The sequence below is a fragment of the Rutilus rutilus genome, assembly GCF_951802725.1.
Source record: "Rutilus rutilus genome assembly, chromosome: 20".
NCBI classification, from domain to species: Eukaryota; Metazoa; Chordata; class Actinopteri; order Cypriniformes; family Leuciscidae; genus Rutilus; species Rutilus rutilus.
Genome location: NC_140225.1, coordinates 4,722,303 through 4,739,549, shown reverse-complemented (window position 1 = coordinate 4,739,549; position 17,247 = coordinate 4,722,303). Strand labels below are relative to the sequence as shown.

The 17,247-nt window shown below is 36.5% G+C and overlaps 1 protein-coding gene across 1 annotated transcript in view; it reads left to right on the top strand.

Moving 5' to 3' along the window:
* mgst3b (microsomal glutathione S-transferase 3b) overlaps positions 1-17,247 on the top strand; it is a 258,907-nt gene that overhangs the window by 35,451 nt on the left and 206,209 nt on the right. The window lies entirely within an intron of this gene.

The window sequence follows — 17,247 nt, the reverse complement described above, 5'->3', positions numbered from 1 at the left end:
ATAAAAAAAAAAAAATCTAGCCTATTAAATGGCATCAGAAATGCCCTAGTCAAGCTCAGACATGTAAACTATAAATTATAGCTTGAGAGAAGCTGAAAGAACATGATGGAAACCAAGAGTTAAAGTTCACTGCTCTGGAAACGGCTTGGCAGTTGCCTTACAAGATGGTTTGTTCATTACACTGCTTGTGTGCTTTATTGTTACACATATACAAATTCAGTTACACTTTATTTTAATGTGTCCTACTTGTGTAATTTACACATTTAAGTACTGAGTTATAGTAATAAACTGTCCTTATTATAGGGTAGGGTATGGTTTAGGGCTAGTTGCATGCAATTAGACCTAATTTATAGTTATTACTATAGTAAGTAAATGTAGCGGGACACATAAATAAAGTGTTACCACAAATGTTATACCAGCTGTCACATACAAAATATAAGATCAGAGTTTTATAAGCTCTCTTATTATGTTTGCAATTATATTATGTTCCCATATTTGTTTGCAATAAGAAAGGGCACATTTTGTTGTATAAACCGGAAATACTAAGCTAAAAAAAAAAAAGATATAAATCAGAAGCAACTTTTTTTATTGTCATTATTATTCTTTTACATTTATTTCTTCATTCAGCCCAGTGCTGAACAAAGAGCTTAAACATAACACACAGCAATATCAAACATAAGACAAACTACATAAAGGGTGGTATAATGCCCTTTTTCACAAGTTGTAAAATAAGACTCCTGATGTCTGTGAAGTTTTAGCTCAAAATACCCCACAGATATTTTTATACAGCATGTTAAAAATTGTCAATTATTGAGGGTGAGCAAAAACGCACTGTTTTGTGTGTGTTCCTTTAAATGCAAATGAGCTGCAGCTCCCGGCACAGGGGGCGGAGCTTCAACAGCTCGTGTCCTTTTACCTCACATACAGACATGCACTGAAGATTTCAAAAACGTTTAGCCTTTTATGTTCAAACCGGATTCAGACAATGATGGAGAGACTCAAGAAGAAGTGACAACATGTAGAAAGCAACAGGACATTTCTGAATGGTTAGTTGATGAATTTATGAAGCTTATGTGTAGTTATCTTCTAGTCACTGATTAGCATATTCTGTCATGATAATCTATAAATCGTGTTCAGGGGCGGGGTTTATGTAAATTCTTGGTGTTTGTGATGTCACTAACCCAGGGGAATGTTGTGTAGTCTCTACCAGCCGTTTGTTGTAGTCCTTAAAAGCAACTCCTTTAAAAGCAAATATCTCCCTTTGCTTTGAACTTTGAGCGTCATAACTTTGCAGATGTTGTTTATGCTCAAACAGCAACATTACACCACTAACTAAGGTTAGAAAAGTGAAATCATAGTCAACCACCCCTTTAAAACAATCACACCAAACCTACAAATAAAAAAAACAATGAAACATTTCTGATATAGAAAATACAAAAAATAATTTAAACAGCTACAGAACATTTTGAAGGATATTTACTTCACCTTCCCTTGTTTGAGCAATACGTTAACATAGATAATTCCCAGTCAATGTGATGATCCGTCAGGGCTAATATGGTGTTGTTTTCCCAACAAAAAATGATGTCACTTTCCGCGAGGATGATGTCAGTAGCTGAGCTTAGGTAAGAGAGTAACAAGAGAGTCCTAATATTCTGTTGAGGACACAGGAACATACAGACCAACAGGAACGACCAATAGATTGAACACCAACCAAAGATGTTTTGTGTGAAACATTTCAAAATGAAAAAAATGAAGAAACATCCGGAATATTTCATAATAGCAAGAATAGCAAAATCCACTCAACCCACAGTAGTTAAATTATACATTCACCCTCATAATCCTCATATGTAAACTCACATGGACTGAGCACGCAGCATCCATCATTCCTTCATTCCTTCATTCAGGTCCTCAGCTCTTTTACAGTCTGATACGGTGGGGTGAACTGCGTCCTGGTACGGCTGTTGCTCCACACTGGAAAGGAAAGCCTCACAAAGGGTTGTTAACACCGCTCAGAAAATAATCTACCTGCAGTTGTGGACTGGAAGGATCCGAGTCTTTCGGTAAGGTGCTAAATCCTCATGTGTCCCCTGGAAGTCTCAGCAAAATAAAGGCAGCAGATTGTGGTTAAAAGGTGCTGCAGTTTTTATTGACATAGCATTTATTTATTTGCAAGCATGCACATGCATATTCACTCGTTGTTACTGTTAATTTGCATATTTTCATATTTTTCTTGCAAGTCATTTGTCATAAGTGATAAAAGTGAAAGAGCATCATGATCGATCACAGTCGCTTTTCTGCCCTCTGACTATCCAAACACACACTACAAGATTCAGGAATGGTTTCTACCCCAAGACTGTTCAACACACACTAATGTTTGTGTTAGGTAAGAATACTGGACACTTCATAATGTCACTTTTGTCACCTTATTGTCTTATTTATTTTGTCACTGATTATCTTATTGATTATCACTTATTTTCTAATTCCTGTATATATGTATTTTTTTGTTTGTTTATATATACACGTGAGGTTTATTGTATTATGTCTATATAATCTGAGTAGCATTCAATAAGTTTTTCATTGTACATAAATTTGGCTTAGAAATAAGAAAGGAATCTTAATGCTTTGTTTGTTTGCACTTGATAAACCAGATAGCAATATAACTGTCTAATAACCTAAAAAACCAGAATATATAAACCAGAATACGAAGCTGGAATAAATTAGATACAACTCAAAAACCACTTTTATTATTCTTATTATTAATGATATTTTGAATTTATTGATCTATTCATTCAGCGCATTTCCAACACATGTCCAAAGCAATCAGCTTTAAGATCATAATATATGTTTGTATAGCGCTTTTCACAATACATATTGTTTCAAAGCTGCTTTACAGAAAATGCATGTCTACATTGCAATTTAGAGGTGACTGTGTCCAAGTTATGTATTTCAGAAATGTACTGCCAGCTCTGTTATTATTAGGCTATATAATTCGAGGACAACGGTGAAACAAGTGAACTTGCAGCACGATAGAGTTATTATTATTATTACTAATACTTAAATATGTGAGAATAAATGGGTTTAGAATGATAAATACTTTCATAACAGCTGGATAAATATTGACGCTGGGAGAAAATCAGGTGAGACAGTGGTCACGTGGTATTTGTTATCTTACACAGCGATGGTAGGACGGACCAACCAGTCATGACTCATGTGTGATTAGGCTACTGAAAAATTATTTGATAATAAAGTCATTTATAGAGATTTCTGGTTTCAGAGATTTCAATTTGTATGTAAATAACAATAACATATTTAAACGATTATACTTTTTCAGAAAACAAATCTCCTGGCAAAATAGCGCCTCCTAGAGGAATAACGGCGTTGTGCGTTTGCGTGACTATGCTACCATCTACTGCATGAAGAGAGATATGACATTCATTACTGCGTCCAGCAATACAAATAATGCAAAAATCGATCGATCTATTCGTTGAGATATCAATATAATCGATATTTAACAACACGACTCATTTACATTTAGCACATTTAGTTTAATAATGCATACATATCAATTAGGTAAATAGGCTACATATAAAAACCTAAAGTATGACAAATGCTGAACCTCTGGACTCTCGAATTAATATTTGTACATTTTAGAAATGTTTTAAAGATTATTTTAGCCTGACATTTATGTATATGATGAAAACCTCATATAATAAATCAGAAAGAGCTTTTATTCATTATTATTATTATTATTTTACATTTATTTATTCAACACTTTCAAACACCACATGTAGACCAAAGTGCTGAATAATCAGCTTTAAGATAACATACTGCAACAACATAAAACATTAGACAAACTATCATTAAAACACTTCACACCAAACATATATTAAATAAACTTTATTACTATTTAAATTTTTGAGGTTTGTGTGATGTGTTTTAATAATGACGGCAGCTCTATTATTATTATTATTGCATAATTCGAGGACACAGGTGAAATAATCGAACATTTAGCACAAAATAGATTAAATGAGATTAAATGAGATTAAATGGGCAGAGATCATGAGTTCATGGGTTTGCCAGACATTCATGTCTCATAAAGCTGAGTAAACACTGACTGATTTAAGAGATTTAAGAGCTCCTGATCACTTTTTCTGTGTGAGGGATCAATTCTAATGCATGGTCTATATTTCAGGTATATCCGTTCATATCACAAAACCTAATATGTAAAAGGTTTGAGGACCAGAACCACGTGGTGCACAATGTATCTTACAACACCCTTAATAATGGTTCTTTATTGGCTTCTAAGGTTCCATGACGAATCTTTAACACCCATGGAATCTTTGCATTGCACAAAAGGTTCTTTATCGTGGAATACTGTAGATTATTAAATTGTTCTTCACACTAAAAAAAGGTTATTCTCATATGCAAACCCTCTTTTGGAATCTTTATTTTTAAAAGTGCATTTTTATTTCTTGGTTTGTCAAATAACACATTTCATTAAATTACATTAGTTGACTCAGTTACCATGATCTAACGATGAACAATACTTCTACAGCATGTATTAATCTTAGTTAATGTTAATTTATTGATACTTTATTGAAATTAAATATTTAAAATCAAAAAAAGTATCTGTTAACACAATAGTTCATGTGCATGAACAATGAACACATTTTTATTAACCAACATTAAAGGGATGGTTCAATCAAAAATGAAAATTCTGTCATCATTTACTCACCCTTGACTTGATGCAAACAAACAAAAGAAGATATTTTGAAGAATGTTGGTAACCAATCAGTTGATGGACCCCATTGACTTCCATAGTATACTATGGGGCCCATCAACTGTTTGGTTACCCACAAAAAGTATATATATTTTTTGTGTTCAGCAGAAGAAAGAAATTCATACAGGTTTGGAACAAAGTTCTTGAGGGTAAGTAAAGGATGACAACATTTTCATTTTTGGGTGAACTATCCCTTTAACAAAGGCTAATGTAAAAAATATAGGCTGATGGCTCATTAGTTCACGTTAACTAATGAATTAGCCTAACTAAATAACCTTATTGTAAAGTGATACCGAGCGGGAATACAAAAAGCACAGGGAGGGTTTCGTTTAATGATTCCAAGTAGGCCTAATGAACTCGTATTGGGACAGGTGGCTTTCCATTCCTTAAAATAAACAGATTTTAGGCTCAATAAAAGAGCAAATGTCTGCTCCTGCCAAGAAATATTCTGAGTTGAGTGGTTGCATGACTCGTAATACAAAGCTTACCGTATTCAACCCTCGGCTGGAGCCTGAGTTCCCCCGGCAGACACACTCGCACGCAGCGCACGCGGGACAGGGGAACGCCCGCCAGGACACGCCAGGGTGTTGTTCTTGGACGTCTGGAGGGCAAGAGCGTTTCTCCAGCCCTGTAAATCCACAGATGCTCTAATGGGTTCCAGCAACTTTATCTGTGCGAGATCTTCCGTTCCAACCAAGAGCCCGAGGAGTGGCGTGAAGGCTGCAGTGGGTTCGGGAAAGCGGATATCTACACAACAGGAGTTGTGTGTGAACAGAGATATTTGCAAAATGATACTTTCTCCTCACAAACAGTCAGTCAATATGGATGGAAACACACTTCTGGAGTTCTGAAGAGCACTGTTGAAGCACAGGTGAAGCAAGAGAGACGCTGTCATTTCCAGTTAAGTCAAATGCTTCAGTAGCCTATATTGACATTCAGGTCCGAATTTAAAGATATATTCTTGTCCTGTGTTTCACGTCATTTCCAACCACACACTGGTATTTTATTCAGTGAAATACAAGAGAAACATTTAATGTGGAGTGTGGATGGTTACCAGTTGGCCTACTACGTTTCAAAAGGCCCCTTAAACACCATAAAATATAATAAAAGTCCATATTACTCTAGCTCTACATTCCAAATAAAAGTTGATGTTCACATTAGATTTCCCCTCTCATAGCTTTCGAATCTCATTTATGGACACATATGTTCAAAGACATTTCATATCAGTGATGTCAAATTAGGCACAAATAAAGTCTACATTTTTTATTAAATATAAGTATGAATGACGTTTGAGATTTTTTTATTTTTTTTTTTGCTCTTTTTCGAGCTTGGCAGCACAACTTTGCACTTTATGGAAAAGGACAGCAAAAGATGTACATGTAGATACTGAAGTATTTCACACACTTTTCATTTGAAAATGTTGCGTGTGTGTGAGAATCACTTTAAGTCATAGTCTGTTGGATTTTAAATTGTGTTGAGCCTGTCTATTTACTTTTTTAGCTGGGTGCCTCTCTGTTATAATAAGCAATAAAAATGCAACTGTTTTATTGCAGTGGCTCATGAAAATAATATATATATATTTTTTATATAGCGTATATATATAAAAAAAAAGAAAAAAAAAGACATATCCAAATGTTAAATAACACATTAATGGCAATTAAGAGCCCAAACAGTCTTCAAATATTGAATGTTCAATATTACAGCTTTCAAATCTTTAGCCAAATCTTAATCAATAATTAATCAACAGTAAAACACTACTGTAACTCATTAAATTGGTTTAAAATATATTTTCTGTGGTCACTAGGGGACGCCAATGTCACAGAGATCAATTGCATAAACGCTTTAGAGTTTAAGTCGTGTGTGTGTGTGTGTGTGTGTGTGGGCTGAAGACAGCTGATACATGCACATTTATGTATTCAAAAATATATCAGAAGTACCAGAATGTAACGGCAGCTGATGTGCTGTAAAAATAGAGATTTAATGTAATTTGTGCGGGTGGGTAATACCATAGTAATCATTAATCATTGCAGAAAAAGTGTGTGTGCTCACCAGCAGGTTCTCTGATGGCGTCGGCTGAAGGAAATTGTTTTTTGAAGTGGAAAAGCTGTTTTCTATTCTTCTCTCTGTCTTTAGTTTATATCTTTTATGCCCTTCCAAACACAAAAACTCAATTTAATGAGAATCTGCACTGAGAACTGAGAAATCAAAATAAACAAGGAAATGCAATGCATTTGTTCATCTGGGGTCTCTGAGATGCCAAACATTATTAACATAAAACGTGTGTAATCCTTTAGCACTCGAAAAAGAGCCCCAGGTGCGGAAATCAACAGTGGCTTGGAGCAAAAATGCCACCAAAATGAGCAAAAAATGTTTCCAAAAACAAAGATATGGTGCAAAAATGTCTCTATACACAAGTTCTTTTTTTTAATAAGGAATATACAAAACGAGAAATGCTGTTTTCCCAAATATCAGCACGTTCACAAATGTGATATTGATTTTATACAACAGTTCAATAATCAATAAGTTAATATGGTAACTTATATTTTAGACACAAAATTGTGAATATGATCTAACCCTGATGCTTTAATACATGGGTAAGGGACCCTTTTTCACTGGCTAGTGATAGTCTACGTTTTACAGCATCGTAAATCCTGCAAAGATCTTTATATATTCATTAAAAAAAAAGTATGTACATATATAAGACTACACTATATTACCTTTGCATCAAATTACAAAAAAGCCAACACTGTTGGAGTGATATGCATATCTGAGTTTAAGAAACATCAGCCATAAGTAAAGCACTAGACCCTTGATCTTCCCTCAGCTTCTCTCTGTCTGTGTTTCTCTGTGGGGTTTAAGGGCTTTAGTCTAATAGCTCCATTAGCTCAAGCCAGTGGCATTAAGTAGCATAACAGCGCTGACTGCTTTAACCATCAATAACACACACGCGCTTTACTCACAGCGCGCTTTCTTTCTTTCTTTCTTTCTTTCTTTCTTTCTTTCTTTCTTTCTTTCTTTCTTTCTTTCTTTCTTTCTTTCTTTCTTTCTTTCTTTCTTTCTTTCTTTCTTTCTTTCTTTCTTTCTTTTTGTCAGAAAACAAAAAATGGAAATGGAGGGTGAAAATTGGGATAAAAAGCAAAATTATGACAGTTTTAGTGAAATAAAGTCAATCAAATGAAATCTAGAAATCTTAAATCTAGATTTTTAGTAATTAAATAGTAATTAAAATAATTTTAATAAAATATCCATCTGTGGTGAACAACAAGTTAAAGGGTTAGTTCACCCAAAAATGAAAATTCTGTCAGTAATTACTCACCCTCATGTTGTTTCAGCCCCGTAAGACTTTCGTTCATCTTCTGGACACAAATTAAGATATTTTTGATGAAATCTGAGAGCTCCTATGTAATTGATATCTGCCAGCCCAGAAAAGTTAGTAAAGACATCGTTAAAATAGTCCAAGTGACTACAGTGGCTCAACCAAGTTTATCAAGCGACGAGAATACTTTTTGTGCGAAAAAAAAAAGAAGACTTTATTCAACTATTCATTTTCTTCTGTGTGGGCCTCTGAGTGAGTTCATGTAGTGTAACAGCGCAGCGCTTCTGGGTTGTACGCCAGAACGTAGGCTTACTATTGGCCAGCATCACACACATGACCAGTGTCGGCCAATGGTGAGCCTACGTTCTGACGTACAACCCAGAAGCGCTACGCTACAATACGTGAACTCACTCAGAGGCCCACACAGAACAAAATGTATACACAAGAAGTATTCTCGTCGCTTGATAAACTTAAGGTTGAGCCACTGTAGTCACTTGGACTATTTTAACAAAGTCTTTACTAACTTTTCTGGACTGGCAAATATCAATTACCTAGCAGCCTATGGAGGAGTGAGACAGCTCTCAGATTTCACCAAAAATATCTTAATTTGTGTTCCGAAGATGAACGAAAGTCTTACGGGGGTTGGAACAACATGAGGGTGAGTAATCACTGACAGAATTGTCATTTTTGGGTGAACTAACCCTTTAACATGCCATTTAACAACTCTGTGTCTGTGACTATTGTGTCTGTCTGGCGCACTAGAGATTCACTCAAATGTGATTTCAAGAGTCTGTGATGCTGCCTTAAAGTCAGCGTGAAATTCTGTTCACATCATTATTTATTTTAAATGTGTCCTCATAATCTTTAATCAGAATGACAGCTCTTCTCTAATGACGTGTTTACTGGCGTGAGGGCGGGGCAACCTGTCACTCACACGAGATCCACCAATAGCAAACCACAACCATCCAATCAGTTTCTGAAGGACAGAATCAAGTCCCACCCTACATTTCTTCATATGTCACAACAGGGAAGAAAAGACTATATCGCAACCTTTCGTTTCATACCGACTATAAAATCTGCCACCTAAAGGCACATGGCAAAAATTATGCCTTAAAATCCTTAACAGTGAAAACGATTTTCCTGAAAACGATCTGTTTTATAATGCACATTATCAAAATACTCATAAAACATATGCAAGCAGTGCCGAGAGGTTTCAAAATTGTGGCGCTTTATTCATGTTTTTTATTCGTGACCAATGTCTGTTTTTAGAGTGTTTTATTCACGTCCAGAATTTCACTTAGTTTTCAAAAGCAGTTTGGCTAATGAGGCCTGATATGAAACAACAGACTACGCTATGGCCCATTACAGCACACACACGCACACTGCAAATGAGACGGGATGCCAGGAAGGCTGAAGCTAGTCTTGGGTTTTCCTGTAGGAGAGTCTCGGATGAAAGCAAAGTACTGTGGAGGATCTGCAGCAGAGATGATCAAAGAATAGACTTACACACACGCACACACACACACGGGTCAGTTTGGTGAGGTAATCTGGAGCATTAACACATTTGAAACGTTCCCTGTGATCCACCTCCGCTCTGTCATCTCTGAGGAAAACCCCCTCATCAACATGACTCTTTCTTTCCAGGCCTAAAAAAAGAGTGTGAGCTTTGTTTCTCCTCTCATTCCTTGTGTTTTATCTCAGTAATTATGTCTAAATGTGAATTCCTCCAGACGGATGGAGCTATTGAGAAGAGATGGATCTGTTTCAGCCTCAGGGGAGCAGATGCGAAGGTGTTCGATTTCTGAAAATGTTAAACGTATATGTGCACACACAGTGATGTTTAGGTTGTTGGTAAATGTGAAGTCTGATAAAATCACAATCTTTAATATAGCAGTCATTTTTCAATATGATTAAATGGAGATCTGAGGGACAAAGACCCCATTAACTTCACATGCATCTCCCCTAGAGCTTATCTCAGCAATGCCAAGTCAAATCAAAAAGTATATAACACATTTCTCATCAAATTATTGCAAAGAACGAATGACGAGTTATGCAACCCACAATCATTTTACAGCTCATTTGTCTCAACTGCATTTATTTTTATTTCTCCAAATGAAATAGTCCAACCTCATCATCGTCATCCTGGTTCCCCTTGACAAAAATCCAATATTGGCTTTTGGGTTAATGCTGAAAATCAGCTCTGAGATCAACAAATGTTTATGATTCTGACACGTTTCTTCATCACGATAATCCTCACAAATGAACACGACTTTTATGAAATTCAAAGTCTTAATACAATCACCAGAAGTATAAAGCTAAATGTATAGGCAAAGCCCGTCTACGGAGAGCCTGCCCACTCCCTATTAAGTCCAATTGTACCGAATTTTGGTTGTAGTTCCACCAGAGTTCCACTGGGGGCGATTGCCATGAGTGCAAAATGAATGGGAGTCTATGGGGCTAGACGGCTAAATGTGTCTCTTTCACCCGATTGCCGTTGAGAAATCTCAGATTTGAGTGTAGATTTTGCAAGTTCAACATGGGTTATAGGTCGAAAGTTGAATGAACGAGTACTTATGTCCTTTCGATTTCTTACAGGTTGAGTTGTTGTTGCCCATAACACGCTAGCATTCTGCTAATGAACACTGATTGGTCAGTGAAGGACTGATTACGACCAGAGATACCGCTTGATGGCATCGTGGCATCCGAAGCGGGACCAGAAACAAACAAAACAAAAACTCGTCTAGCACGTGTATTTACCTGTGTCAGCGGTGTTGTCGATGCCTCGAGAGAAAACAAAGTGCAGAGCGCGAAAGCACCAAAGTGACTGAAGGATTGCCGTAAAGCAGTATCTCTGGTCGTACGATGTGTACGACGTCATTGACACTTTAAAAATTTTTTTAAGCAAATAAGTGACTCTAAAAAATCGAACACCCAGCAATGTGTAATTTCTTTGCATCTCCTTTCGAATACAACATTCAAATTACTAGACAAAAAATTATATCCTGAGAAAAGTGGATTTTGGTTGGTATAGCGCCATAGACCTCCATTCATTCTGCACTTGTCCTGTGAGCGCCCTCATATGGAATCAGAGTGGAACTGCAACCAGTTCAGAAGCCGGAAGTGTACTGAGAGTGAAACTTCTCGGCTTATTAGACATTCTCTGGTATAGGCTATAAACGAACTACATCATCAAGGTCACATGACTTCAATGTCATCATCATTAAACTTCCGACAGCTCTTTCAGCCTTTTTTTCAGCCAGTCTGATTATAAACACAATGTAAAATGTAAAAGCAACTAGTGAGTAAATTAGTTTTCCTGTTTGGCGTGATGGCATTTTATGTCCCCGACTACAACCTTGGTAGTCCCATTTAGACATTATCAATAGGCCTAACCGCAGTTTTCATGACAAGTAAAGTCTTTAAAGAATCACAAGGGGGTATAGCAAGCCGTTTTAGCTTAAATTGTACCCAGCGTTACTTGTCGTAATTGCATTTTTACTAGTAAGAATTAAATTTGAGAGCTCTACAATTAAATTCTTACTAGTAATTAGAGAGCTCTACAAATGAATTTTTACTAGTCATATGTCTCCATTGACTTCCATTCATTTTTAATTACGGAGCTCTGAATTGTTACTAGTAAGAATTCCAATTACAGAGCTCTCTAATTCAATTATTATTAGTAACAATTCCAATTAGAGAGCTCTACAATTCAATTATTACTAGTAACAATTACAATTACAGAGCTCTCTAATTGAATTTTTACTAGTAAAAAAATAAAAAAAGATATGTATAATTGCAGAGCTCTGTAATTGAATTAAAGAGCTCTGCAATTGCATTCTTACTAGTAACAATTCAATTGTAGAGCTCTGTAATTAAAAATGAATGGAAGTCAATGGAGACATATATTAAAAATTCATTTGTAGAGCTCTCTAATTGGAATTGTTACTAGTAAGAATTGAATTAGAGAGCTTTGTAATTGTAATTCTTACTAGTAATAAGTGAATTAGAGAGCTCTCTAATTGTAATTTTTACTAGTAATAATTGAATAAGAGCTCTCTAATTGTAATTGCTACTAGTAAGAATTGAATTGTAGAGCTCTCTAATTTAATTCTTACTAGTAAAAATGACCTTATTTAAAAAACCCATGAACACATATGCTCTGGTTTACCTTCCAGTCTCTGAATCACGAGTCCCAGAACCGAAGTGTGATCGGACCCCCAGCGAGACCAGTGAGTTTGTCTTGATCATCACCAGACTCAGACTGGATGTCATTGCTGACCTATTTTACTGTTATAATTACCATAATTGCTCTCCCTCTCTGACACACTCACACACAATCTGCTGCTGTGCTCACTGTAACTCGACACCGTTTCAAAGACAGCCTGAGGAACATGATTAAAGATGCTGCTTGATTAGACACAGATTAAAGTTAAATCACTTTCATTTCTAAATGCACGTTCACTTAATGCGCATCTATCTATCTATCTATCTATCTATCTATCTATCTATCTATCTATCTATCTATCTATTTCAACCCAATTTCCATAAAAGTCGGAACATTTTGTAAAATGCACACAAAAAAAATTCTCTTCAATTCTGTTAATTCTCTTCAACCTTTAACTGACAAAAGAACAAATAAAAGATTTCCAATGTTTTTACAGACCAACTTAATTCTATATTGTAAACATGAACACATTTTTATTTTGATGGCTACAACACACTCCGAAGAAGTTGGGACAGAGGCATGTTTACCACTGTGTCACTTCACCTTTCCTTTTAAATTAACTTGCAAAACTGCAATAAACAGTTAGTATCTTCAATTCCCAAACTATTAAAAAGTGTAATTAAAACTTTTAATTACACTTTTTAATAGTTTGGGAATTGAAGATACTAACTGTTTATTGCAGTTTTGCAAGTTAATTTGTTTTAGCCCAATCTCGCCTGATACAAGACCGCTGCTCAACAGTCTGTGGTCGTCGTTGTCTGATTCTCCTTTTCATGATGGGCCGCACTCACGAGTTCACACTTACATATAATTAGATGGAGAAAAGCTTTATGCGTATTTGGCGTGCTGTTCGGGGGGAGGTCTCCGAGCTCGCAATCTGGCCCGAACCCAGAGTATAGATCTAGTTACAACTAAAAGTGTGGAGAAGGGGTGGTGGAGGGATGCTGATAAACTGTCAACGAACAGAGGTTAGTCTGCTGTACCTCTTATTGTTAAAAACTGAATGCTCCTCATGAACTTTGTTAATAAAACATGATTTGACGCTTCAAAAAGTAAAAAAAATTCTGAAGAGACACCTTTGTATGATAAGCATATTGAATTTAGGCTTTTATTCACATTTAAACATTGATCAGTGAACATAAAAAGTAGCTCAACCAAACCTGCTTGACATGCGAGAACGAACCTCATTGGTTCTTGCGGAAGCTCAAACGTGCTGCGTAACACGAGAACGAACCTCACTGGTTCTTGCGGAAGCTCAAACGTGCTGCGTAACACGAGAATGAACCTCATTGGTTCTTGCAGAAGCTCAAACGTGCTGCGAAACACGAGAATGAACCTCATTGGTTCTTGCTGAAGCTCAAACGTGATGCGTAACACGAGAATGAACCTCATTGGTTCTTGCTGAAGCTCAAACGTGCTGCGGAACACGAGAATGAACCTCATTGGTTCTTGTAGAAGCTCAAACGTGCTGCGTAACACGAGAATGAACCTCATTGGTTCTTGCTGAAGCTCAAACGTGCTGCGTAACACGAGAATGAACCTCATTGGTTCTTGCTGAAGCTCAAACGTGCTGCGTAACACGAGAATGAACCTCATTGGTTCTTGCAGAAGCTCAAACGTGCTGCGTAACACGAGAATGAACCTCACTGGTTCTTGCAGAAGCTCAAACGTGCTGCGTAACACGAGAATGAACCTCATTGGTTCTTGCGGAAGCTCAAACGTGCTGCGTAACACGAGAATGAACCTCATTGGTTCTTGCTGAAGCTCAAACGTGCTGCGTAACACGAGAATGAACCTCACTGGTTCTCGCATGTCAATCGAACATGCTTGAGCTTCCGTTTACCACAACTGATGTGCGAGTTGATGAATGTTTATATGTGAATAAAAGCCTAGATTAAATCTGTTCATCATATTAAGCAATCAAGTCCTTCAGAAAATTTGGACTAAACTGCTCAATTCATATGGATTAGTTTTACGATCTCTTTATAGTGTCTTTACAGATGGATTTTGAAGTGTCACAGTGGTAGTTGTGTAGCTGTCAATGGAGGGACAGAGAGCTCTCAGATTTCATCAAAAACATCTTCAAGTCTAACAGGTTTGGAACGACATGAGGGTGAGTAATTAATGACAGAATTTTCATTTTTGGGTGAGCTAACCCTTTAAAATAAAGGATCAAGAGAAATACCAAATCACAGATTCTTGATTTTATTGCATTTTACAAAATGTCCCAACTTTTGGTAGAATCGGGGGTTGTATCTATGTGTTTAATCTTGTTGCTTTTAGAAGGAAACCAATGAAAATGTCATAAGAAGCGGAGATCATTTCCCAGATCTTCAGGAGGAGTGCTGTTCCCGTGGTCTGTGTCTATAGGGAGATGAGGCGGTGTGAGAGGGTTTATCCCCCCCCCCCCCCCATCTCCGTTTCTCCCGAAATCAGCTAATGAGCCAAGATCCCTTATAAGATACGGTCTCAAGCCCTTCGTGCACCTCCTCCTGATTTCCCGGGTTCTGCAGGAAACAATATCTATTCTTGTTGGAGTTTGATCGCATGTCATTTTTATGTGAGAAAACCAGCCTTGTGCAACAGTTCTCATGATGCATTATGGGAACTGGGCCTCTTTTTTGCTTTTAGCCTTGAAGGTGGACATTAATGTATGTCTGATCGTCACACAATCAGATGACTGTGCATTTAAGGACTGATTTTCCAGGTTGGTTCCTTTGAGCAACGTTGTATTTCTCAAAGGTTGCTCTTTGATATCTCAGAAAACTTAACGGAGATTTTAGTTACATTTTATTTAAAATAATTATCATTGTCTCAGATTTAATGCCTTAGGAGAAATAAAAATCAAATAATTACATGAAATGTGCATTAATTAATCACAAATAATTGCAGCAAATGCAGTATTTTTAAATAACTAAATTAATTGACAGACTTAATAATAGTTGATGTACAGTAATCATTTAGAGCTGTAAAAATGAATGTGGATATCAGCTCGGATAATTTAGTTTTGGAAGCATTTGAGATATTGTGAGTTTTGATAAAAGACATTGGTATCTGGCCAGATCTGAGCATAGTTTGAGACATTAATGATGTGTGAGATCACCAGAAGAATCTGACAAGCAGAAGGAGACTAAAGCAACACTTTCTAGTTGATCTCATTGCTGTCTAGAAGCAACAGTTGAGCTAGTAAAAACTAAACGAAAAATACTTTTCTCTCTTATGATGCTGTGCTGCTGTTCACATATTGAAGGTGAGTGTACTTGATGAGATTTTAATCGATCATTGTCATCATTATTCTCCATTAAATCTTTTAAGAAGAAGTCCTTTTGGGTTCTCTCTCTCCTTGTGAGTGGGAATGTGAAAACAGTCATTATTTTTTGGTCCCTGTGGTCTCTGTTTCACGGTCTCTGTGTGGGAATCGTGATTTTGGACTCAGTTTCTCTTTCCCATCCCAGTCTGTTTTTCTCCGGTCCAGTTAAAAAATAGTCCTGCGCTCACGGGCTCCCGAAGCAAACCGGTTCCAGCCCGCTTGTTCCCTCTTCTCACGGAGGCTGGGAAAAGAGAGGTCAGAACAGTTCTAATGGGTTTCGTATGGACACAGGTACCAAAGTGCTCCCCCATGACCCAGGAAGTGGTTTCCATGAGAAACCAAAGCGGCTTTTGACAGTCCCCTATTTTTCCAAAATATATCAGCTCTTGTTTGTCTTTGTCGCTCTTTTCCACTTCTTCTTTTATTTGTTTTAAACCAAGCAAAGCCGCCTTCTCACAGCCACAGTTCATAAAGTTGTTTTTCAGAAGATTTTTTTGCTTTTGAAAGTCCCTTATACTCACCAAGGCTGCATTTATTTGATAAAAATACAGTAAAAACAGCAATATTGTGGAATATTATCACAATTTAAAATAACAGTTTTCTATTGTAATATATTTTAAAATGTAATTTATTCCTGTGACCAAAGTTGAATTTTCAGCATCATTACTCCAGAGTCACATGATCCTTCAGAAATCATTCTGATATGATTATTTAATGCGACAGAAACATTTCTTATTATTATCATTGTTGAAAATAGATTATTTGAACATTTTGTAACATTATACATTTCTCTACTGATCATCATGCATCCTTGCTGAATAAATGGAAGAAAAAAAATCTTAATGACCCCAAATAAAGGTGACACAGCGATAATTTCTTAAGCTTTTATTAAAATGTCATAATGAAACCGTGTTGTGTTTCCGTCTTATACTTCAGATATTTATCAGAGAAAGAGGCTTATTCTGCGTATTCTGTGCTGTGTACGCTCTGACCGCGGACCAGGCTTGCAGAAGATGAGAGATTTTCAGATAAACACATGTGTTTATAAAGTTTGTGCAAGAAAGTCTTGCACATAAGGTTTTCTTATTTTCCCCTTGAGCTTTAGTTAATTAAAAGTTTGACGTTTGTCTCTGCTCTATGGGAGAGTGGCTGTAAAATGCATGGGGTTCAATAGGAAAAGAGAACTTGTGATTCAAATTGTAGTGTTTATTTAAATCCAAAATATAAGACCCCAGAAAAATAAACAAATGAAAATGCCAAAAACTCACTGATTTTACATTCACGATGGACAAGAGCTGACAGAAGACAATGGAAAACATGAGGGCTTTATACACACAAAGAGTGATTGACAAACAAGAAGCACCTGCACATGTGATAGATAGATAGATAGATAGATAGATAGATAGATAGATAGATAGATAGATAGATAGATAGATAGATAGATAGATAGATAGATAGATAGATAGATAGATAGATAGATAGATTGATTGATTGACAGGTCGCCGAGAGTTGAAGAATGTTCAACTTTGGATAAAACGCAGCGCTCATCACTGTCACTTTTTACCCAACCGTCCAATCACAGTGGAGGAGGGGCGGGACTAATACCACACCGACCA